Below are 25,342 nucleotides of genomic sequence, written 5' to 3' on the forward strand. Positions count from 1 at the left end.
AAGAAATTCCTGTCATGAGGTTTCACCAGTTACATTTCAGTGTTACCTCCAAGCAGTAACCTCTTCAAACAGTGGGACGGAAGGCGCTGTTTGCTTTTGTCAAGTATATTAGAGCAGTGCTCTTTCAAAATTCATTACGGAATCTACCAACCAAGACTAATTTTAGTTTAACATGACACACACTGTTTCATGTGGCAGTCAGTAGATTTTGAGAGCCTGATTAGTTCAAAAATGGACCACATTGCCTGAACCCCACGAGGACATGCCATGAGAGATCAGCACCATTAGACACTAGCAATGTCACGGTAGGTGCTGTGGAACAGCTTAGGCGAAGTGGCCATCTATAGGCAGAGCAGAAAAGAGTCTGGGAGATCTGGTTTCATCAGTGCAGAAAGTAAGATACATGCAAAGTAGTCTCCTTCGCTCATTCTTAAAATGTCCTTGTACAGTCCAGCAAGATACACTGATTGCTTTAACTGAAACTCTAGCACCATCTTGGGGTGGAATTTCACATGTAATACAAGTGTTCAGTGAATGAACTATATTATGTAGGAACTGCAATAACAACTGAAAACCTCCTTGCTCTATTGAGCAATGCAGCCTTTAGCAGGTGACTAGTCAGTTAAAAGGCAATTAAGCTTGGATTTGTGACCAACGGACAGGTAGCGCAAGTAATTACAATATTATTAGTAGGAAATGAAATACACCTACTGCAAAGTCTTACATGTATCAGTCTCAACAAGTAACCTCTAATTCCAATCTTGCTCAGACAGTATCCACCTTGCAAAAATACAACACAGGTGATTTTCTAAACTCTTTTTACTAAACTTCTGAGTCTCAAAGATACTGCTTTCTGTCTTGTTACTGACAAGTTTCATATTCAAATCCAAAAATAATTTACAGACTTTGAGAATTAGGACACTAAAAAAAAAAAAAAGAAAAAGCATCTCAGAAACTATACATGAACAAAGTGACCTTCTTAGTTTTAGGTGTACCAGACAGGAATTAAAATAACAACAATAAAAAAAAACCCAAAACCACTGACCAAAAAAAAGTCATTTATTGCTGACAGAAACAGCTGGTGTTACTTAAAATTTGAGGCAGTAATTTCAGGACAAAATTTCTTATTTTCGTCAAAGGACTTTTATGTAAATACTCCCCAGCCTAAACAGTTGGGGTTTTTTTACCCAACTTTCATTAGACTCAATACCCTTACTTTGCTAGTTAATTACAAACCAAAATTTTAAAATTTCTTCAGTAGGATATGAATTAAGAGAAAGTGTCTATTCACAGTCAATATTAATAAGCTTCTTAAAATTTGAACAATCCTTCAGCACATCTTTGAACTGCTATTTATACTCCATTCAAGTGTTTTGGAAAAAATAAACTTTAGAACTGCAGCAAGAATAACAATTGATTACTACATTAAAGTACTTGTCTTAAAAGTTCTCACCATCATTCTGTCTTCATTGTCTGGCAAGTCGCAATGCACTTGCATTTTCTCTGCTTCTGACTGCATCAAGACCATCTGCAGCCAAAGATTCATAGGAATACTGACAACTTGAGACACCAAAACGCTTGTCACACAAAAAATACCGTCCTCAGAACCCACATATATTAACAATTTGCATTCTTACATATACCAGCTAGTATCTGTAAAATCAGGCCTCTGCAAGTTTTGCCACTGCAAGACACAGTGATGCAGACCAACCAGTCAAAAGACTGCAGCCTCCCTGACTTTGTCATACTCCATAACTTAGGAAATGTTTTAGAAATAAACACCAAATTGTAGGCTTTTTGAAGTCAAGTGTTTGTTTTCTGAACCATAAAATTGTAACTAGTCTTGGATTTCTGTCTCAGATCAGTGTTTTAAAGCATTACTCTTTTTAACAAGAAACAAAAAACCTGAATTCAAACAAAGCTTAGCTACCAGAGAAAGAACTCCCCAAGAATGAATACTGTGGAAATGAAAATCCACAAAAGAAAAGATTTTGAAATATTTATTTCAACCATTAGATGAAAGACTGACAAACCAGTGTTTACTGTTATCAAGTCAATCTTCATCTAATCTATTTTATGACTTCCTCTCCCCATCAAGCATCTTTTTGAAGTGATCACCCAATTCTAGGGCCTTTGATTACTGGTAGGGGGGAGGAGGTACACTGTCTCCAATTTCTCAACATGTTATTGGTTTATGTAATTAAATATAAATACCAAAATGATGGTACCTGGATCTCTGTCATTTCCTACGAGAGTTAGAAAAGTTATTATTAACCCTCAATACCCTTTCATCCTCTGCATGCTTTTCCCCCCTAAAATAGATCAGGCTGCAGAGTCCTAACATTTTCATTTCTCTTCCTATTTGTTGGGCTTTTTTTTTTTTTTGTTTGTGTATGTACACATACCATGCGTGTATATATACTCTCTCTATGGATACACACAGGGTAAACATTCTAATAATTTCACCTAAATACAACTCTATTTAAATACATTTAAGTTTATATACACTAAGACTTCTTTCAATTACTCCCAGTAATGGAGCTACCTCAACCTTGCTTGCTTTGCTTCAATGCTAAGGTTGAAAGAGAAGGCTGGGTGCAAGAGCAAGTGTTCCAAACCTGTGTGAGGATACTAGTGTTCCTTACTTTGAAGAAAGGATCACAGAAAAATAGCAAAACTGTAAGCAAGCTCCAGAACTGCCCACGTGGACTATTGTCAGGACCCTCGCAAGAAGAAAAACCTGTGAGAACAAAGCTGCTAGCTGACGCATTTATGAAGATCCCAATGAATGTATCCGACTTCTACTATTCAACAACAAAAAAAATCTCTATGGTAAACATATTCAGATGATTCAGAAAACAATTTAAAAAAATTCAAGTGCCATTGGGAAAAAAGTATTATTTGTATCTCAATGGTTTTTAGAAATTCTCCTCACTCACACACCACTAATCATCAATTTTGGCCACAGTTAACAGAGTATTTTTATCTTTTTGTAGCGATGAAATCATGAACATTCCATGGGGCAGCTTGAACACCTCAGCGGGTGTATTGTAACATTATGTTTCACAGTCCAAAACCTACAGATTACTCCCATCAGGTTAGCACACAAATCTAAGTACAGAAACCAGCCAACACAGGAAATGCGTTTGAAAAGCAGAAAGAAAAGAAAACTTAACAAGTTACTTTAAAATATCACTAACATCAAGGAAGGATCACCGTTCCCCCCAAGTCCAGAGGGGAAAAAAAAAAAAAAAAAAAAAAAACCAACATAAAATCCCCAACCCCCACAAAACCTAAACCTATGTTTTTCTCTTATGCCATACAGTATCAAACTACCTACAGAACAGCTTTAAGTAATGCCTTTTTTTTTTAAAAGGTTTGAAGGTTCCACCCTGTGTTTGAAAATACATTAAAAAAAATTACAACCTACAATTTTGTTAAAGACAACAAATGTACAAACTGAATTGTCTAGGCATGCAAGAGAAGTCAAAATAGCCCTGAAATAACACAAGTCTATAGGTTGTAGCTTATAGGTTAATGTTGAAGAATAAAAACCTGACAAGGTGGCAGGAGTCAAAGGACGAAGTTACTTGTTCAACATTTCAGATCACACATCTTCTTATTCTTTCAAAACTCTAGTTGAAGGGTTTCTTCCCTCCTTCATCTGTTTTAGATTATACAAACTTTCAAGTGGAGGCAGACCAGGAATTATTAATAAATTTACCTCCTTCCTTTTTAAGTGGATTTCTCTATATGATACAAATTCAGCTCTAAGTGATGCTCCTTGATTTTCAGTTATGTGAAGATGCATCAAGAGAGTAATTTCTAAAGTTAAAAACTGATCATAGTTATTCCTGTGGTCTACGTATGAGACTACTACTTCTTGTTGTTCATAAAGTGAGTACACAAAGATAGTCATGTCCTCAAGAAAGACTTTACTTCTCGCAATTATTTCTTCATACTTGCTTCATATTTAAATCAACTTTTACGGTAGTCAGAGTGCTGACCTCAATATTCTGTAACTATAAGAGCAGAGCAAATTACCAACAAAATTGTATTTTGCATCACTTTGTTAGGATACTAAGTAATGGGAAAATGGGAGTTCAGAAAACTCCCAGTTAGTTAGCACCTTTAGTAACTAAACAAATGCTCAAGTAGCTTTACAAACAGTAAGTCAGTACATGATGGCAATGCTGCTGAAGGTGGTGGTGGTGGTGGGAATAACCAGATAAATCGACTCCACTTCCTTCATTATTCTTGGCCACATACCTTCCCCTCTCTTGCTGGCGCAAGTGTCAGGGCCACAAATCTGACCAGGAAACTTCTCTGGGTTAACATTTCCTCCACCCCAACCAGGTTAATCTCAGGAAACTGATTCACTTTCCCAATCAAGTTCTCCACACAACCACACAAATGCTTGCACAAGCGCAAACTGTGACTGGGAAGCTATATGGAGCAATAATGCAACCAGGCTGCATAGGTGGGGTAGAGTTTCTTCTTACCGTAGTGATAGATCAGAGTATTTGTAGTTCTGTAAACTAAAAGATACTTTCTCATTTCTGTTGTCTGAAAAATCTCCCTGGAGAGCTTTCATTGACCTGTGCTACAGATTATTTTTTCTTTTTAAACATTTCCTTTGACGGTCTCTCCCTTTCTCCACTTTTCCATTGAGCTACATGGTATCTGCTGCCTCTGGTATCTTCCTTCAACCTGTTGCCTTCACCTCTCCTCACCTTCTCCAGTCAGTGCACTTCAACTTCACTTCCACTCAGTGATGTAATCTGGAAAGTGAACATTTGCTACTATACACTGCGTTCTATTTAGCAATTTTGGATTACACATACAGCATGCACAGAAGCAGGATGGCTTTCTGCCCAAATATTCCATTCCTTGCTGCTCACTCACAACACAAAGTAAATTTAGAAGTTTAAGAAATATCTTTATGCAAAGCTTTGTGGTAATTTCAACACAAACTGGTGCATTGCAACTGTCCCTGACAAGAATAGGTGAGGGCTTACAGAAAGGAAAGCATGACACTACATAGTACAGAATCTTTTGTGAAATCCTGCTGCCATATACAGATTTCATAATTTCCTAAAGAAAAATAAAGAACACTTAGAGAACTCTTGGGGAACTTGCATTTGAAGAAGCCACAAATTAAAAGATAAGCACCACAAGCTAAATATATCTAACACAAAGAAGCGCATAAAGTCTTAAGAATCGATTAACTAGTCCAAACTTACTTCATCAGAAGCAGAGCGAAGACACTGGACAGCAGCCTGTTTTTTCATTTCCTCTAGTGTTTGTTTTTTCTGCTCCTTCCCCATTTCTTGTAAGCTCCCTTTTCCCAGCCCAGGAAGATGTCATTCTCCTAAAATAAAAATAAAGGAATTACATTATTTAAAATACATTAATATCTCAGTAACATAGGAGAACAGGACTACAAATAACATACTGTTCAAAATATAAACAACCTTATCCTATCTACTAAAAACTACTTTTCACCAAATTAAAGATCAGTTTGATTACAGAAAACTTGCTATTCAGAAAAGCACATATATTTCTCACAGGACATGGAGGCTACTTGCACTTCACTGCAATATTTTCCAGTTGCAAAGCATACCCATAAAGATCAGTTTATGGCCAACTTATGGTTGAATTTATTACTGCAATTTACACAAAATATGTTAGAGAGCTTCACTGATCTCTAAAATAATAAGGATGAAAAGGAGTAGCTCAGAGTTAGGATCACACTTATGAGAAAGCTAAAAAAGCCAAAAGAAGTAAATGCAATGTTAGATCCCAAAGCCTTCAACTCAGTCTCACAATGAACATCACTATGACTAGAGGTAGCAGTGCCTATCTTAAAAAAAACTTATTTCAGAAGAAAATTAGACATTTGGGGGGTGTGGGTGGGTGGGTCCCCATACATTAAGAATATTTAATTAAGAACAATAAAATCAAAGAAGAATGCTATTGTTTCATATGTAATCATCTGAAGATACATAGCACCCATTTTGTATTGCTTTTCAGAATTTACAAATTTATTAGACTTGCTTATTCTTCACGGCCCATTCACATAGATACACATGATTTCCAGTGTTCATCTCATCACAGAAATATTTTGGCTACTAGGAAAATAATCTTTAACATGTTTAATATACACTGGTCTAAATCATCTTCTTCAGAGAGATCCACAAACACCCGATGTTTTTCAACACACCTGCTTCAGCCTTATAGACATATCTGTTACTGCTTCTAACGAAATCCAGGCTAAGGCCTACCGTCATTTAAAACAAGTTGTCAGTGAAACTAGTTGTCTCTGTGCAATCAAAGAATAAGATGGGGAAAAAAAGGGGGCGGCGAGAGACCAGTCACCTTCAGAAGCAGCCATTGAAATGGCTGCCATTCATGATTTTACATGACTGAGTCCTTCAGGAAAGAGCAGAGCAACTTCTTGAATTTTATTTCTTAGTCTTATTTGATCACCAAAACTGGAAAAACAGATTTACTTCTGAAAGAACAAAAAGCTACCAGTCACTCTGTTTTTCCTTATACTTGTGCAAGATGCTAGTGGTTCATTTAAAACAAGAAACTCGAACAGGCTACTCTTCTGTCATTAGAAGGACTAACAAAAAGAAAGAATAGAAAAAAAAATAAGAAAAATAAAATTCTCAGAAAATAGGTTCAATAGACTGTGCATATCTAAACTCCATTTTAAAAAAATAAATGCATAAGTCTTTTCCAAAATTGTAATTTATATATTTCTTTATACACAATGAGGCTGTAGAACACTCTAACTTCTTCCCAATATACATGTGGAAGCACACAAACTGATGAGATCCACCTACCCCCCCCCCAGTTTCCAAAGCTCGTCCCGCTCATCCAACATGGGCACAGTTATGAATGAAAAAAAATACATACCCACTTGTAATACATTACTCAAAATGAAAATCCAGGCACACCAGCAAATCTGCACTGTGTTAACTTAATTTATTCTGCTTTTAGGTGAAAAGTTGATTAAGGCAACATCTACTCTAGGAAAATGTTACCAAAATGCTATATATTGAAATACTTTGTTTCATCTACGCCAACAAAGCTTTGCTTTGTACTGGTATGTTAAAGCTAACCTCTGCGAGAGCAGCCTTACTAGCTGTATATGCAAGCAGTCTGTCAACTGAGCACTAAGAACCTTCACGCTTACAGAAGTTTATGAAGTGTTTTGCTCTGTTGTCCACACCTAATCTGAAAGATATCTGACACTTGTCCATGAATTTTCAGTTTTTCAAAATCTAATCCTTACAAAAAATACCCAAATTTTTAAATGGGGGAAGGGAGGCTAAATGGAATTCTCTCTCATGGCCCCCACCACAGAGCTGTGTGTATCACTGTCTCATCCTTCCAGAGCATGCACGTTGTTCGTGCGCTCTGGGAACAACACAGCTCATCCTGTAGGATGCGGCGATTGAGGGCAGAGCTCTGGTAGAATCCTCTCCTCCTTTCTACCTCTTTAGACGTCTAATACACAGAAAATTTGTTTCTGAACATACAGTTTTCCATCACATCTGGCTGCCAGTGCTTCACGCTGCCAGTTTAAGTTGTACAGGAAAAAACACTGCTGATAACTTGAGGGTTTGATTTTTTTTTTTCCCCCTGGACAAACTTGCTAATTTTTTAGCCTCAGATTTTACAGGCTTAGCAAACACCATGCATTACAGCTATTCCACATAAAATTTTGAAATTTTAAATCCTCATGTAAACTACAGTATTTGTCAACATTATATATCTATTTGATATAGCCTAAATTTATTGAGGACCTTGCACTTTCTTCACAGAAATCAAACGCCACACCCACAGAACACTACAGAACAGTGAGGAAAAAAATCCTTACACATAATTCTTGTGTTATAGTCTACCAGAACCACACTGAATCAATTACCAAAAAAAAAAAAAAAAAAAAAAAAGCATTACAGTAGAATGGCCATTTTGTAGAAATTAAGGTGTGACACACAAAGTGGAATTCTGCTTTTATGATGACTAAATTGATAAAAAAAAAGACAATCCAGTAGTTTCAAATGGTTTAAATTAATCTCTTGCTTATTTCCCCCACTGGGTTTTTGGTTTTTTTCGTTTTGTCTCCAGGGGTCAGGAGCCCATTAGTAAGTTTACTCCTTAGACTGGAAAATATTAAGTCCATGACAAACAGGAAAGAAAGCAGTTCAACAAAACATTCTGTATGCATGAAGGCAAGTAAACTAGTTACTTCACATGGAAAGAATCACTAAGGGCTTCTGTTCTCTTCAGCTACTAGATGCCTTCATTTACCTTTGTTTCCTAATGGAATTAGAGATCACATAATAATGCTTGTTTTAACACAAGAGCTCCACCATCACTTTGAATTTTCACAATTCTCTTCGGTGGTCACTGAATGTTTCACAAAAGCATAGCTATCCCAAACTTACAGATTTAAAAAGTGTACATACACACAGAAGAAAAACTGAAATCTGGCTTACAAAATTCTAATATTTAACAGACTACCACTACTTAAATTTTTAAGAGATGACCACCCAATATTAAATAAATATGAACAGGAAGCCAAGGCCATCTGGATCCTGGAAAAATTCAAGTTTTAGTATCTTAACTCCTATTCAAACATCTAGTCTTCAGAGTCCTACTGTACCTGCCTACTACATAACTAGATCATTTCATATGCGAGATTTTAAATTCTAAAGACACTGAAAGTGCAAAGTTTCATGACAAGAATAATTTAAGAACCATAAATGTGGCTAAAGAAGTGCTGGTAAAGTATCTGCATTCTTTATGTTAATGATGCTTCAAGAAATCCAGTATTTGGAGTGCTTCATTCAATCCTGAATTAATATACAGGTGAAAATTTTAGAAGTTATTTCTAATTCGTTTCTCCTGCTCAGTTATGCAAAAGCAGCACTTCCACCACTTCCCTCCACCCTATCAAGAAGTTGGTGAAGCAAAAGAAAAGCAAGTTTGGTAGTGATTCTTCTTACTTTCATTTGTTACAAAGATAATAGAGAAATACCTAGTACCAGTAAGACAACAAACGTGACACCTTGTGATAAGACTGAAAGAAAACTGTTTTGAAGCTCATAGTCTACATAAATGAAAAATCAGTGTTAAAACATACTTCAAGAATCTTGCAGGAACTACCCATATTTCATAAAAGCTGGAGTCAAGTTCACTGATGCAGAAACACTAGATGACTCAAGGTCCTAGTTTCTGTTCAGGTAAGTAAACAGGCTGAAATTTTGCCTGATCAGCAGACCACAGAGGAAAGGACTCAGATTTAATAACCTGATCAACAAACTCCCCAAATGGGGAAATCAAATCAGCAGACAAACATGTTTAGCAAATAAAATAAAATAAATCATATTTTTCTTTTTAAAGTAAATTCATGGAAACTGATTCCCTAGGATTCTCCCTGCATAAATGCACTACAGATTGAATTGGATACACATCAAGATGAACAAACATGACGTATATCGAGTTTTCAGATGTCTTGAACAGCCATAATTATCTATGTGGTCAACATTTCTATTTTTAATTATATACAAGAGACTTTAAGCCAAGAATTTCCATTCTCTTAGAGGAGAAATGAAAATACCAAGTTAAAATTCTGAATCAGAGAATTTTGAAGAACTCCTGGGTTTGAGCATTTTCATTTCAGCACAAACCAGTTGCTATTCAAGCATATTATCAGCCTGGCATTTCTTGTTCTTGTAAAAGTTATTGCTGGCCAGGCAAAATGTGCTGCTTCAACATGCCATTTCTAGTAACAAGTTCATATAAAAAAAACCAAGAAGCATTCAGTGTTACAATTTCTCAAATACAAAATAATCACACACACAGTCTTTCCCTTTAAGAATCCAAGTCAAAGAATACTATCAAAAAAGTAACCCAAACATCCAGACAAGATCACCTAATGTGAAAAGAACTCCCAAAATTTTGTTAAGGTATGCAAGCAGAGTCCCACAAGACTGAGTAACGTATGTGAACAATTTTTCTCTCTTATAATTCTCACTTAATAGATTAAGAGAAGGGGGAAAAAATTACCCACAGTTTTTTTAAAAGGGGCAAACATTTGCCAAAGACTGAGTGGAACAGTTGATTGGTATTTTTGCCATAAATAATTTGGAGCTGTATGTCTACTGAACAGCTGGCCAGGTCCTGTCCAGTGCAGTACGTAAAGATTAAGTTTTGTCTGCTTGTTCAAATTAGTCTGCAGACTCCTCTACCAAGCTATAGGAGAAACCTTTCTTACAAAACTTCTTTAAAAGTTGCTCAAATGCCATTAAAATAGATCATCAAATTAATGGACAGGCCAAAGGGAAAAATAGAATGAATGCTCATATGGACAGAGTGAATGGTGAATGCATACACTGTCGTTCCTTAGAAAGACACTCAAAACCAGGAAAGGACAGATCACCCAAAACAACTGCTATACCATGGTCATGGATTGTGCAAGACACCACAAACCCCAAAATGTTTTGATGGAACTACAGAATTTGCAGGTCTTTATTCTGCCTATGAGACAGAATAGTCTCAACTCAAGCCACCAGTATTCTCCAAAGGCATGCACATTCTCTCTCTCCACAAATAATTCCACTGAAAATAATTCCTGCCACAGAATTTCCCTGCTAAAGTCTATCATCAGTACATCTTAAGTCAGTGATGGCTATCAAGGTTTATAGTGAATAAATGAAAGCAAAGACTATATAATATGACAAAATTAAAACCCAGGTAGTCCAGCAGTCGTGGTCTCTTCTGGCAGCAACAGTTTTTACTGCATTGACGCTTAATTAAATCCAATGTTCAGTTAGACAGGTGTGAACCATTGCGCACTGCAAGAAAGCTTTTCCAAAAACTTATTCAAAGAACTCCAATAATCAACTCTTTAGATGTTTGGATAGGCAGGGAATGGAAGAAAACAGCCATAAATTATATCCAAAATGGCCAGGTGCTCACTACCTCTAGCAGATCTCATAATGGAAAATTTGGGGAAAACTGTAACAGATTACATGTATATTTCACCTTTATGATTATTCAACAAGCAGACCATATAAATATCTTCAGTGATCTTCCCTGAAAACATAATACCCCTAAACTGAGATTCAGGAAAAACTCTCATGCTTTTCTTAGAGCCACAGGGATATAAACCCTTTCGTAATTGTTTTTGCGAAAATTTTGAGAGACATTGCATCTCATTATAGTTAATGAGAAAGGTCTAATGGGCAAGGATTGGCTCAGACATTCTCACAGGCTGCCTCAGACCGAGACAAAGATAATGAGATAATACAATATGCAAGACAATTCAGAAGAAAACACAGGAACAGTGGCACAAGTTCAGCTTATATTCTCCAAAAGACATGCAACAAGAGTCAGCAGACCAACAGCAGTAAGTACACTTTCAGAGAGCAGCACAAGTTTTCTCCACATCAAAAGCCATGCTACCACAGCAGAATGGAGGGGACTGGAAAACATTCTTTTTATGTTAGACAATTGCTCTAAATCCAGGTACGAACAGTGAAAGAATTCATCTTAGACTTTTTGTGAAAATCCAGAGAACCATCTAGCCACTACGGTCACCTCTTTCCAGGTAGCTGTAACTGGAGCATTACCATCCTATGCAGTTGGACTGCAACAGAACAGCTGGTAATACATCAGACCACATCAGGCACTGCTATGACTTCAAGGTCCTCAAGGCATTCAGGACTGATGATTGCACTGTTTGCAGACAGGGACAAACTTTACCTATCAAAACCAATCAGAGTGTAAAATCCTGTAAACTGAGTTTCTGTCAGTTATAAACTCTTGCTTATAATCCTACCAACTTGAAAGGGCAGTCTATGTGTTGTTCGCTAATTAGAAGTTACTCTAGGCTGAAACCAAGCAGGAGAAATTTGATCACACCCACTCACAAGAGCGAGAGAACATGCAAATGCTGCATCTGTTGAAATCCTATGTTTGTTAAGCAGGCTGCCTTTAGAGTTTTTCCATGAAAGTAAAAGCAGAAAAGAAGAAAATTTAGCAATGCTATAGCTACAGCTATAAAGACATCATTTTACTTGCACATCTTACCTACATGACAGAAAACAAAGCCAAGAACTCAACAGAAACCCCCACTACAGTTTCCAGGTATCTCAAAGGGACATGTTACAACTGGAGGAGTTATTTCACAGCATTTATGGTTGCTCTCTTGGACTAGGTAATAAAGTTATGTGGCAAGCATCACAGACCACCTGATTCTGTGTGAATACAGCCAGCGTGCACCTATGCTTGGAGACATGTGGCGAGTGTACCGCCACGCAATGCTCTACTGTACTCTAAGGAGGTATCTCAGCAAGCCCCAGAATCCAAAACAGTACAATTATATCAGCACAGAGATGGCTGCAAAGAAATCCTGACTGTTAGGAGGACTAACCAGCCTGGCACTCGAGCTTATATCTCACCTTTGTGAGAATACATTTGTAGTCATAACCTAAACAATAAAAAAGTGATTGTTAATTCTTTTTACATGACTGTGAGAGATACACCGTAACTAAGCAGATGCTATTTAGAAAGTCACAAAAAGATAACATAGTACAGTTTTAAAAGATAGCTTTGATACTCAGAGCAGAAGCTAATGATAACATTTTAACTATATTACACAGATGTGCATATCTCAGTAGAATAGTATGTAAGATAGGCACCACAGAGACTAAGTTTGATGTCCTGAAATGGATGTTTCACATATTGAAACAGTCCTGTTTGCAAAGGAATTAGCATTTCAACATTATCACTCACGCCAGTGAAAAGGCAGAAGCTAGTGTGAAATAAGAATTCCTCAGATACCCGTAGTCCTTGAGAACAAATGCTTTTCTTTTGCGCTAACATACCAGCTGAAGCTGACTACCCTGAAACCTGTACAGTTTGCATAAACACAATGACCCTGAGAGCCTAATGCTGAGCGCCAATCCCTGCCACCGCAATTCCTATCCCTAAAATGGAATAAAGACTACAAATGCATAGTCCGTGATACTCCAAATCTACCCCACATTGAAACATAGAATCATTTAGGTTGGAAAAGACCTTTAAGATCATCAAGTCCAACCGTTAACCTGACCCTGCCATCCCACCACTAAACTATGTCCCTAAGCACCTCGTCTACCCATCTTTTAAACACCTCCAGGGACTGGGACTCGACCACTTCCCTGGGCAGCCCGTTCCAATGCTTGAAACACTTAACAGTCACCAATACAGAAATACAGAACAGAGCAGTTCTCATAATTAACAAGTCAAATGCCAACTAGAAATTAATAAATTTTTTTTAAAAAATAGTAAGTCCCAGAGAGACACTGTACCAGTATGAACTGGAGCTGCATTGGTTAGAACTGTTACATGAGCTTTGGCTGGAAGCACTTGCAAAGGAACCCAATTGAAATGACTTCAGCACCTGCAAAACAACTATAGGTCCAGCTGTTCTTCACTAGCAGATCTACAGGTGCTTTCACAGCACAGCCCAATGCACTGGGGGAATCACAAGTCTGCTCTAAGACCAAAAACAAGAGGCCCTACCCTGCTGCACACACAGTTCAGAGAGGGTATCTGGGAGGTTTCTGAGGCACGTGCCTTTACAGTAAAGCCGTTTCAGTCATCTTCCACTGCTTAATTGAAGAGGAATCCACATCCTTCCATTTTTTTCTCCCCAAGTTAATATTGTATACAAAAGATTTCTTTTCCAAAGTTTAAATATGACAGTGTCAGTTATATACTCCTCAGCCACTCACTCCTGGGGGTCGGGGGGAGAGCAGGAGGAGCACAGCTAAGTTTTCCTCTGTGAAGTTTTAAAGTTAGTTATCTGACCTTTTAGAAAGGGGAAACTATTTTCTATTAATGTGAGGATATAGTACTGTTTATTAAATATGATAAATCTGCTCTTTCTTCAGTTTATACATTTATGAGAAAAAGAGGGGGTTTATTCCCAACACTGCAAACATGTACACATTTGAATACTCTAAAGACTTCAAATTAATCATATAAAAAAGTACAGGCAGAAGTCTTGGTCTCACTGTTCCCTTTCCTACCTTTCTTTATTATAATTTTCACAGCTTGAATTTTACATACTTAATTTGGGTAATGATTAAAAAACTAAGGTCAGAAAATTTTAAACATTGTTCCTACAGGAATATTACACAGCTTAATAAGCAGTAACACAAGTACAAACTAAACTAAAATGTTTTGCATTCAAGAAATTTACTTCTACATCTTGCTGGTGAACTTTGAAACTTAATGACACTTGTGGGCAGCAGTCACATGGCATTACTCTACTATAACTGAACTATACTCTACAGATTTTAATGCATTAAAAAATTGGGTTTGAATGGCCCACAGTTACTTCTTAGGGATGATAAGAAAAGCAGTTGCAATTATACTAGAACCTGCATTGTCACCTTTTGTTAAATAGGCATACCAGTCAGATTAGCATTTAATACAGGTTTAGCATAGTACAGAGGACCAAATCCTCATTTCTCCTCCTATCTTTAGGTTAGGGATGAGATTTTCACTTCAAAACAAACACAAAACACATCTCCGTCCCCCTAAAACATACCTGTGAAAAATTAAATATCCATTACTAGAATACAAATCTAGACATCGGGTCCCTCTACTGGGTTAAGATGGGATGGCAGGGAGAACAAACGCCACCTTCGACTGGATCTTGGAAGCTGGCAGGTGCCTCAGGTGTGTCATAAGTACTGTCAGTAACAAGTGTCCCGTGTCACCAGCCCACACCAGGCAAACACAGAAGAGCTGGCAGGGATACCCCCATCCCAGTGCAGAGCGATAGGCCAAAGCATTTACAGAGATAAAACCACAAAGACGTATGTCTTTATCGTATGTGGGCTGAGATCTATTTTTCCACTGCTCTGTTCTTAATATAAAAAAAGAAAACTACATTTTGGACTTCAAACATGTACATGCTAATGATGAAAAAGCAAGAATACAAACTCTGATCAGAGAGTCAGCAGAAGTGTAGCTATCACTCTGGAGACTCTTTCTATCCCTCCATGTAAAAGCTCACCTGAATGGAACTATTTCCAATCAGTCTACAAATAATTAGCCTTCCAGAATGAATGACTGAATGAATTGAAAAATCAATAGGAAAAACCTCATGCTGGTCACAGAGGAACACAGTTTGCAGTATAACAGCTACTTAATTCTGAGAGTAAGGAAAACCTTTTAAAAAAATTTTTTTTTAGATTTTTTTACTTTTGAGGGTTGGCTAAAAAACATCAGCTTCCAAAAATGAGTTGAAAGAAGTAGATCAAAAGCAACAGAAGACACTTGATATGGAAAGTATGCATAACAAACGCATTTAGACCTTCGTGCTGCATGACCAAAGGCTTACAAGCAAAACCTTTATCTCACAGACTGTCTAGCTGTTGGGTTTGTTGTTTTGGTTTGGGTTTGTTTTGTTTTTTTTTAATAAAGGCGCCATCCTTTCAAAAGGGAGCCCAGTTTGCAGACAAAAACCCATGAACTTGCTATATAAGGAAACGGCTATGCCTACAAATAGTATGTAAAAGATACAACAGAGAACACTGATTTTAATGCTGTACAAAGATAATGAAATATTTCTCCCAAAACACATTTTAAGGCAATGCCTTCTGCTTCCCACAGATTATACTAACTTCATGCAATATTTACTGTATCACAAACTGGTTTGAGAACACTTGTATCTACAAATACACTTTCAATTAGCATTTAAATAACAATCAGAAATCTTAAAAGCATCTAGTTGGTTTAACATTAGGAAACTAAGAGCAAGGCATTCTGATTAAAAAACAGTCTAGTCTGAAGTCAAAAGGCTGTCTCACAATGTTCAGATCTCCCCCAACAGCAATTCCATGGGTCTCCAAAAGTTCAAGATTTGTCAGTAATTTCATGGGGTTTTCTCTTTAATTTATCCTTTATTCAAAAATTAAAAAAATCAATAATAAATTGCAAATGATGAAAGCATACATACTTAACAGAAACATTGTGCACTTCAGTTTTCATCACACAGTCTTTAAATCCATACCAGTTTTAGGAGGTTTTCCTTAACAGACCGAATGCATCTAAAAGGTCATCTACCACAGAACAAAATAGCAGTGGTTTCCAAACATTTTGAACAGAGATCATCAATAGGCCTCAAATCTTAAAAAACAAAAGAAACAAAAAAACCCCCCTAGCACACCTAAATAATGAATAATGTCATATAACATGGTCCAACAGATTCCTTTAGTAATTTTGACCACATAGACATCTAATATATGTGTAAATCAATTTGAGAATCATGCTCTCCAGAAAATTGGTAAGAAACAAACATCTTTGTTTCTAGGAAAAAAAAAAAAAAAAAAAAAAGGCAAACCTACTACTGAAGTCCTTACTGGTGTTCTGATACAACAGACCTAAACTAACTAGCCACAAAAAATCCGAACTATTTCTGAACATCCTGCTGTGTCACAGTAATCAAGGAAAATGTACAAACCCAATTCATATTGTCTTTGTATTCTCTCCTCCACCAGTCAACGCTGGGGAAACATCCCAAAGAGAGAGCTTCCACCCTCTTAAACCCTCCCACCAGCAACATCACTGCCACAAAAAAAAAAAAAAGCAGGGGACGATGACACATAAAAAAAAAAAAAAGAAAAAAGTGCACATACTAAGGACAAAGGGCTGCTTAAGAACTTTTATATCTGACTAATTTCCAAAAGTAGCAAGTAAGGCTTGAATAAGAATTGTGCTATAAGTGCCAACAATGATTAAGTTATTGAGTATTTTTTTAAAAAACATTTAAAGTGTGCATATTTAGGAGGTGTTACAGTAATTCTTGATAGGTATGTATAATATATGTATAACCATAGCAGTCTGGAAGATCTTGGTACCACAGTGCAGTTTACCATAAACAAGGTTCCTTTCTCGAAAGCTCTCTAGTACTTTGATAAGCAGGTATGTTTTGCCCAGCTGCGTTTCAATTTTCCCCAATACTTTAATAGGTATTTCAGCTCAAGCCAATGAGTCAGAATAAAACTGCAAACACTCCAGTAAAATTTGGTTGCGGTGTATTAGGGTTTTAGGGTGTTACCTGTACTGTGCCCCTCCACAGCCCCACATGCAAGTACTTGCAAAAAGCTCCTATCAACTCCTGAAAACTCAGGACTTACTGAGCCATCATTTTGCAATATTGAGCCTGCATCCATATAATGATACTCAACTGGGCAAGGCATGGAATTAATAGTAATAATAAAAACAACAAAAAAAAAAACCCCAAACAAAAAAGACTCCCAAAACCGAGACTCACGCACAACAAACCCAAACCAAACACACACAAAACAAAGAAAAAACCCAACCAACTCCATACACCAAACCCTTAAACACATTTTATCTTCTATCCACATATCAAACTACCTCACCGTACAGAGACAGATAATATTGGAGGAAAAGTGGTCAAGTGACCAAAGCCACAGAAGTCTGCAGCAGAATCAAGACCAGAAATCACGTATTATTTATTACTAACAAACCAGAAGGGAACATCCTGCTTTTCTCAACAATAACCCTGAAGACCTAGTCAATCAAGACTCCCCCATTCTTTTGAAATACTTATTTTAAACATAAACAGAAGTGTCTGATAACACAGTAACACTGGTATCTTAAATAGCTAGGTATGCCTAGTAAGGTTGGGGATGTTTTTTCATTCGTTTTTCTATTTTAAATCTTTCTGTACTTACCTGACAGAACCTCAGTCCAGGACTTCAGAGTTCCATTTCCCTGCTACAGTTGATGACACCAGAACACTATAAAGAAAGCATGGAAGGAGGCTCCCTGAAGCGACTAAAACAGTGCTAATGATGTCATCAACATTCTGAGGTGGAAAGATCTTAATGACCATCTTGACTTCAGTTTGCAACATGTCTAATAAGGATGATTTATACAGTATCCATAAGATTAAGACTTCCTAAATTTGTCCTCTTCATGACCCCACCCCCCAAAACAGCACATTGCAATGGATTGTTCATATGTGTAATCCTATCCTGGGTGTTCACAGACCACATATTACTTTTAACGTGTTCAAAACAGAAGTCATAGCTGTATTTTTGGCAAGAAATGATGGCTAATGACTCTCCACAGAAACACAGTTCTAAAAGTGAAGAATCATAAAATAGCCCAGGTTGGAAAGGACCTCAGAAGATCATCTGGTCAACCCTTTTGAGGGAAAGGGAGCCTAGATAAGATTATCTGTCTTACTGCATCTTGAAAACTTCCAGCAGTGGGGACTCTATCATATTCTTGAGGAGGCTGTTCCAGTGAATGACCGTTCTCACTATAAAAAACAAACAAAAAAACACCCCCACCAAACAATTCTTTCTCATATTGAGATGACATTTCACCCAGTGCAACTTGTACCCATTGTCCCTCATCTTCTCCATGTGGCTCCTTGTGAAGAGAGAGCCTCCGTCCTCTTTGTAGGCATCCTCTAAGTTGGGGAGAAATCATTGCAATAAACCCACTATCGAGAATTCTGTCATCTTTCTCAAGAATCAAAGGAATCGTTTGAAAGAAAAAATTCCTGGGATGCCAAGAGCCAGCTCTTCTACGGGAATTAATCTGAATTAAAGGAACTCAGCAACTCTCAGTATTTTACTCCTAAATTATTTCTCATTTAGATATTTAATTGCTGCACTCTTCCCTTATTTATATTTCTAAATAACACTAGTGTTTGTCTTAACATTGTACCCATCACCAAAATTGGACTGAAACTGCTCATATGCAAACATATGCTATAGAGTACAGATTTTCTTGTTTCTCAATGACTTAACTAAACCAAAATTAATTTTTAAATGCCAGGTCATATAAATAAGCAGTAGGCAATAAGTAAAATAAATATAAATAAATAGAACAAGCACGTGTGTTTTAAGCTTTCCTCAATTCTCCATGTAAGAAATTTGTATTTGCAGTCTTTAAAGACTACACTATTTGAGAAAGGAATTAGGTAGCAGTACGTTTCACAACATATGCATCCAAACATTACTACAGACTATTATCCCAAAACTAAATTGATATTAGGTCTCAAAACTTAGAAAACAGTTATTTGAAGTAGAGGGTATAAATGCAAGAGAAGTATGTTATAAGCAGGATCAAACTGGAGGAGGTGGAAAAGAAACTTCCAGCTTCTTCAAATCTCGATGTCATTCAGAAGACATCCTATACGTTTGTACTACAGCACCCACTCAGCAGCACAGATTTTGGCTACCCTTGTCAGCATGTGGTATTCTTCCCTGTTTGGCTCATTAGGTTCAGATAATCAACTTTGAAAAAGAACAGACACATTCCTTAAAGCTCCGCTATCAACCCATAAAGACCCAGTTAAGGTATCAAAATGAGAAATAAACTGAATAAGGTTTTTCATAATATAGTTACCCTGCTTCTTGCAAAGCCTGATAAAACGAAAACTAATTTTGGCACTTGGGACATTTCAAATTACCACAGTAGTCACTTCACAGTTATGACTATGCTCTAAAATGGACTGAAAAGATGGAACTCTTCATTTTTCCCCAAGGCCACGGGCCTATCCATAAAGCTCCTCAAATTCTGGTGAGGTTTCACTTGGTTTCTTTTTTCTGTCCTCATCCCACACCATCCTTTCAGACAGCTTTTGGAACTTTATTCTGTCCCCTTCTAAAATACAGTTATTCACCTCTGACCAAGACCTAAATAAATTCACTGTTAAGGTACATTCTAAAGAGTGCTTACAGTTGGTGGTTTTTTAAATTATTATGAATCATGAGGTTGTTCCTGGTGACTTCCACTGCTGCCAGACTTTTGAACAAAAATTACTTTTGCACGTCAAGTTTTCTGTTTTGCACAATGGAAGCATGAGGCTTTTATGCATAGTAATGGTTGCTAAGAGTTCAGAAACTGGCATCATCTGACATGAATTTTTTTCTGCTTCAGCTACATTTACATCTATTCTACAATACCCTGCCCTGCTCTTGCTGGATTTTTGAAAAGGTAAACTACAAAACAATGAAAGTTCTGAAGCAGTTAGGTAGCAATGTGTGCAGTGTAACCAAAACAACAGCAACAAAAAAGAACTAATAATGAAGCCACCAAATAAAAGGTATTTGCTTTACTTCCTTCTTGCTGTAATCACAGCCACCTTGTAAGACAAAGTCTATGATGAACAGCATCCTCCCTTCTTGAAAAATTCCAGAGCTTCCTTGAGTCCTATATCCAGAAAACTCCACTCCATCCAAAAGTATTTTGATATAGGTTGATGATGCAGGGAAATTAAAAAGAAATAAAAACAAAATCTTGAGCAATAAAGGCACAAAGAAACAGTAATAGAGTTGTGCCTACCTGATACACAGCTTCACTTTTCTTCCCCTGCCCTTTTTGAATTACAGTCATGGATAGCAACTCACTGTTCCACAACTCTTTTACATGCCTTTTATCAGGATTCAGCATTAACATTCTTTTAGAAGAGATGAATAATGTATGTGCAATAATGTATTTTAAATACTTGAATACTAAAAAAAGAATTTTTTTTTTTTATTCGTTACTGGAAATAGCACAAGATGAAATCCATGAGAAGTGATGGGGAGTCTACAAACTACTGTGAAGCAGGCCAGTTTGACACACAGTTCACAAGAATTACATTACTAAACTAACGTTCCAGTGTTAAATTAACCTTATAATCTCAAGTACTGAAGGACTGCGTTTATGATACAGAACATTCCAGTGTTAATAATTCTGATATCAATTGTAGCAATGTGAAAATTTTGTTTTATGTAATTGCTTGTATAGCTAACTAACTACTTTAATCTCAGTTTACCCACCAAATTTAATCCCCATGTGGTTTATACCCCCCTTCCACCCACACACTGAAAGACAACCACCCCCCCATCTGAGCCATACCCATGTATAATACACAAAACATAACTAATACAAAAACTCACTTTCACTGGACAACATCTAAAATATGTAAATACCTGTTCCTGCAGGTCGTAGTCATAGCTATCATGCAGCAGAAGACTGAGGACATACCGAGTATAAATCATGGCATCAATGCCACACTTCTCTAGCTCTTGTCCCAGCCAGGTCTGCACTGGACCCAAAGCATGTAGCAGAGACATTTCAGAAACAGATACAGGGCCTGGATAAGAGCTTGAGGAGCTTTCAGATGGCAAACCATCCACAACAACTGTACAGATAGGGCGCATGAATCTAGGTGGCTGGCATCCTTATAACGTGAAGCATTTTCTGTAGTTGATATTCCGTCGATATCTGGAGGTGATTTTCACTCCAGTAAATAGGAGAGAGGCTTGACTTCTAGGACAATCATTTATATTTCCTGGCAGTTAGCCGTCTAGAGACGAACATCACTCTTCAGGCATGACCAGTGAATAAACTAAATCCTAATAGCAAACACATATGTAGATGTGTTTTTCTACCTTAATTTCACATTGAGGCCAGATGCAAGTCCCCAGCAGGACCTATAAAGAGGAAAAAATGATAAGTTGTGATAATATGTATCCATACATGAATAATATTAAACAGTGAAAAAAACATCCAATGTAGAAAGCAGTCATTTACATACTGCTTAATCCACATATATAGTACACCTATTCAGTGTTATTTTGAAGAGTAACAGGAATTATTCCAAGTTTAGAGGTGACTTTTAGAAAGGGTACTATTAATGCAGGAAGAGAGACTCTTTCATCAAAGACTTCACAACTAATCCGGTGATTGAAATGTATGTTTGACCTAGCTTTATGGGAAAGTTGAGATTTTATTACTTTCACTATCAGCTGAAAAAACCCACTTCGATTAAAAAACCACCCAATCTATATTAAGTTGCATAAAGACTGACTGTTTATTTTGCATCACTAGAAGACAATATAATTCTACTGTTTTGCTGTGATTTCCATCTCTGGAATAGAAAAGAGTTCCTGTTTATAAAACACTGAATTTATTAAATTCATCTGGCCAGGAGATTCATAAATCCTACCACAAAATAGTTGCCATCTTCAGGCTTGGATTTCTGGGGGGGGCTTTAGTTTCAATATTTGCCTTGCCTCACAACAGCAAAGCATTTTATCATCCAAAATCTGTCCTCATAAAAATATAAATCTCTGGAATAACTAAAAAAATTTGAGCAGAACGTAACTTATCAGTGCCAGAATTAATATTTAACCCTCTTTATAGTAAGCATACACAAGTCTTACTTGAGAGTTTACACTCTAAACCACACCCTAAAATAAGACAAACCATCCTAAGACTTACACCATCCACAATCCCAAATCTATCTCAATAAGTAAGGGGCAGAAGGTGCAAGAAACGTAGGCATTCTGCCCTCTAACCCAGAAAGACGCTACTAACCCAGAAAGAAGCTAGTCCAAAAAAGGCATTTTTGTACCAGTCTGCCAATCAACCACATGCCAATCTGGAATTTGTGTAGGCCTTCTCTCTCCTCTCCAGCTTCTCAGCATGAGAAAACAAAGCTCAAATCCTAGCAGGAAATATCCCTTCACTGAAAGGAAGCAAAGACTAAAGGTTTTACATAAAATCTACTGGTTTGTTTCAACCCCACTGCAAGATGACCAACACACTCAAAACAGACATCACCTAACATAACTATCTAAACTATACACTGTGGGCAGCATTCTGTGCGGGCAGCATGTGTTTCATGGCCAAATAAAATGGAAAGGTGACCTTACAGTTGATACCTATGTCCACACAACAAAAGATCTCAGTTTTTAGGAGCTTCCTTTGCATCACCACCCAGGTACAACTGTAATTCCAGATCTTTACTGAGTCAATTGTGACATCATCAAAAAGAAACCCATTATAATCAGTTGCTACAGAGTTGACAAAACCCTACGCTACACTAAAGTCACCTTACTTCTCTGATGGCAAATGTTGAGAAAGTAGGCAGCATAGGACTATTCAGTCTTTGTCAGTAACATGTTTGTATTAGTCAGAATCTCATAAGTAAGCACAAATAACGGTAAGTAGAAACATCCTGCAAAGGGCCTGGATGTTACTGCTTCATCACCTAATTAGAGAACAGAAAGTACGAGAAAAATCTAATATTGTGACCAAGATACTCCAAATGAAGAGCCACAAGTCCAAACTCTTAAGCAGTCCATATTCTCTTAATTGTTGAAGAACAACATTCCACTCAAACATCTATTTCATCCTTCTCCAGTTGGTACTCCACATCACAGCATGTGATGAACACTCTCCCTAAGTCAATGCCACAATCCCAGTCAGACCCCAAATCCCATGTTTCAAAGATCTGGGAAAACCAACACTCATGATTTGTCTTTCTTGAGACACAGAGCAGAACTACCTGAATGTTCAGGAAATCAACAACTTTTTGACAGAGTTGACAGAAAGTTCTACTGGAAAGGGTAATTAGGAAAGGGTGAACTGGGAGGAAAATCAGGAGAAAAAAAGTGAGAAAGTGACCGAACATTCTAATTCAGCAAATCTCCCATCTACCCATAACCTTTTCCTTCACAAAGGGTATAGAGAATGGAGAGGAACAGCAAACACATGTTCCAAGTAGTCTTTGGTTTGCAAAGATACCATTAAAAACAGTCAAGAGAGGCGGAATGGAGATGGCTTGGTTAAGGTGATCACATCACTGAAGGCTTTGAGTATCCAATATAGCATAGCAATGGGCTTCTGGAAATTGAGTTACTTCAATCAAAAGGAACTGCATCAAGTGGAGAGCTGAAAAGCAATAGTTGTCACCTACCTAGACCTTTGTAAGGCCTTTGACAGCTTTGACAGTCCCCCGCAACATTCTCACAGCTAAATTGGAGAGATAGATTTGATGGATGGACTATTGCAGCCTTTCAGTAATTAAAGGGCGCTTACAAGAAAGATGGGGACAAACTTTTTATGAGGGCCTGCAGTCACAGGATATGGGGCAATGGTTTAAACTGAAAGAGGGTAGATTTAGATTGGATAGAAGGAAGACTTTTTTTTTTTTTTACGATGAGGGGGGTGAGACACTGGAACAGCCTGTCCAGAGAAGTTGTGGGCGACCTATCTGAAGTGTTCAAGGTCAGACTGGATGGGGTTCCGAGCAACCTGATCTAGTGAAAGCTGTCCCTGCCCACAGTAGGGGGGGGTTAGACTAGGTGATAGTTAAAGGTTCCTTCCAACCCAAACCATTCTATGATATAGCAAAGCAAAGGGCTTCTGGATACTGAGTCACTTCAGTCAAAACTTAGACAAATGGTTTAGATCCTTAGCACCTAGTAAGGACTGAGTTTATGCTTCAGCTTTTCCCTGAATGAGGTGATAATGTGGCCTCCGTTTTTTATCATTTTCTATCTTAACACTTATTTTCACGAGGCATTTGAGGAGTTCAGTTCCCAAGATCTAGGCTGACAAAATCTGTTTTACTTTAGCTGAGCAATGAAAGCGTGTCTCACTTTTTTTAGATGGGGAGGAAAGGGGAGAGACAGCCAGAGAGAGACAGGTTATCACAGGAACTAAGAAATGAGACAGCAACATTTCTATGATGTTCAAACATTACAGTCCAATTTTTTCAATTATCACATTCGATTACCTATTTTAACATTAAGTTTCAAAAAATATACATAATATAAAAAAATGGAAATATGAATAAAATTAGGAAATATTTGAGAGTTCTTATTTTACAACTGCCTCAAGTACTTTGCTTTACAGAAAGTCTTAAACATATTTCCATTATGCTTTAGAATTAACAAAATTTCATGTAAACTGAGTATTTTCCCATCCCACTACTAGAGAGAGGCTTTCCGTATCAAATTAATGCAAGTCACTCAAAGAATGAACATTTCTGCTAATAGATGTGAAGCTCAATTCGTCTTCTGACAAATAAGTTATCACCCCTTTTTAATCTTTTTCACACTGTCTTGTTAAAAACAACCTACAATACAGTAAGGAGACTGCAATACAGTAAGGCTAGTTATTTAAACAACCAAGTTGCAAAGAATTCTCCATTTCCAGCTATAAGATATGACGGACATGCCTTATAATGAGAATTACCAAATAAAAATTTACACATCTCTATCAATGGTTTCTGAAAACTATTGATTACGTACAAATCCTAAAGTAAAAAATACATGATTAAATTCTTTCAAAAGAATTTCTACTTACTCCACTTCTAGTCAAATTTTTCCTTTTAAGTAACCTTCAGTTTTTGTAATACTAGTCAATGACCTTAGCAAGGTCACTGTTAGAGGAGCTGTCAACAGCTTAACAACTATAGGCACAAGAGACAATTTATGAA

General features: G+C 37.1%; 1 long non-coding RNA gene across 1 annotated transcript in view; it reads right to left on the reverse strand.

Moving 5' to 3' along the window:
* Positions 1-933: 933 nt before the first annotated feature.
* The window catches only part of LOC104123274, a 37,404-nt gene continuing 12,995 nt past the window's right edge, over positions 934-25,342 (reverse strand). The window contains exons 2-4 of the long non-coding RNA XR_004841566.1: positions 21,042-21,545; positions 5,244-5,371; positions 934-4,781 (exon numbers count right to left, since the gene is read on the reverse strand). This is a non-coding gene — a long non-coding RNA (uncharacterized LOC104123274). The remainder of the gene's footprint in view (positions 4,782-5,243; positions 5,372-21,041; positions 21,546-25,342) is intronic.

Source organism: Egretta garzetta, unplaced genomic scaffold, assembly GCF_000687185.1.
Source record: "Egretta garzetta isolate BGI_Z169 unplaced genomic scaffold, ASM68718v1 scaffold193, whole genome shotgun sequence".
In the NCBI taxonomy this organism is placed as follows: Eukaryota; Metazoa; Chordata; class Aves; order Pelecaniformes; family Ardeidae; genus Egretta; species Egretta garzetta.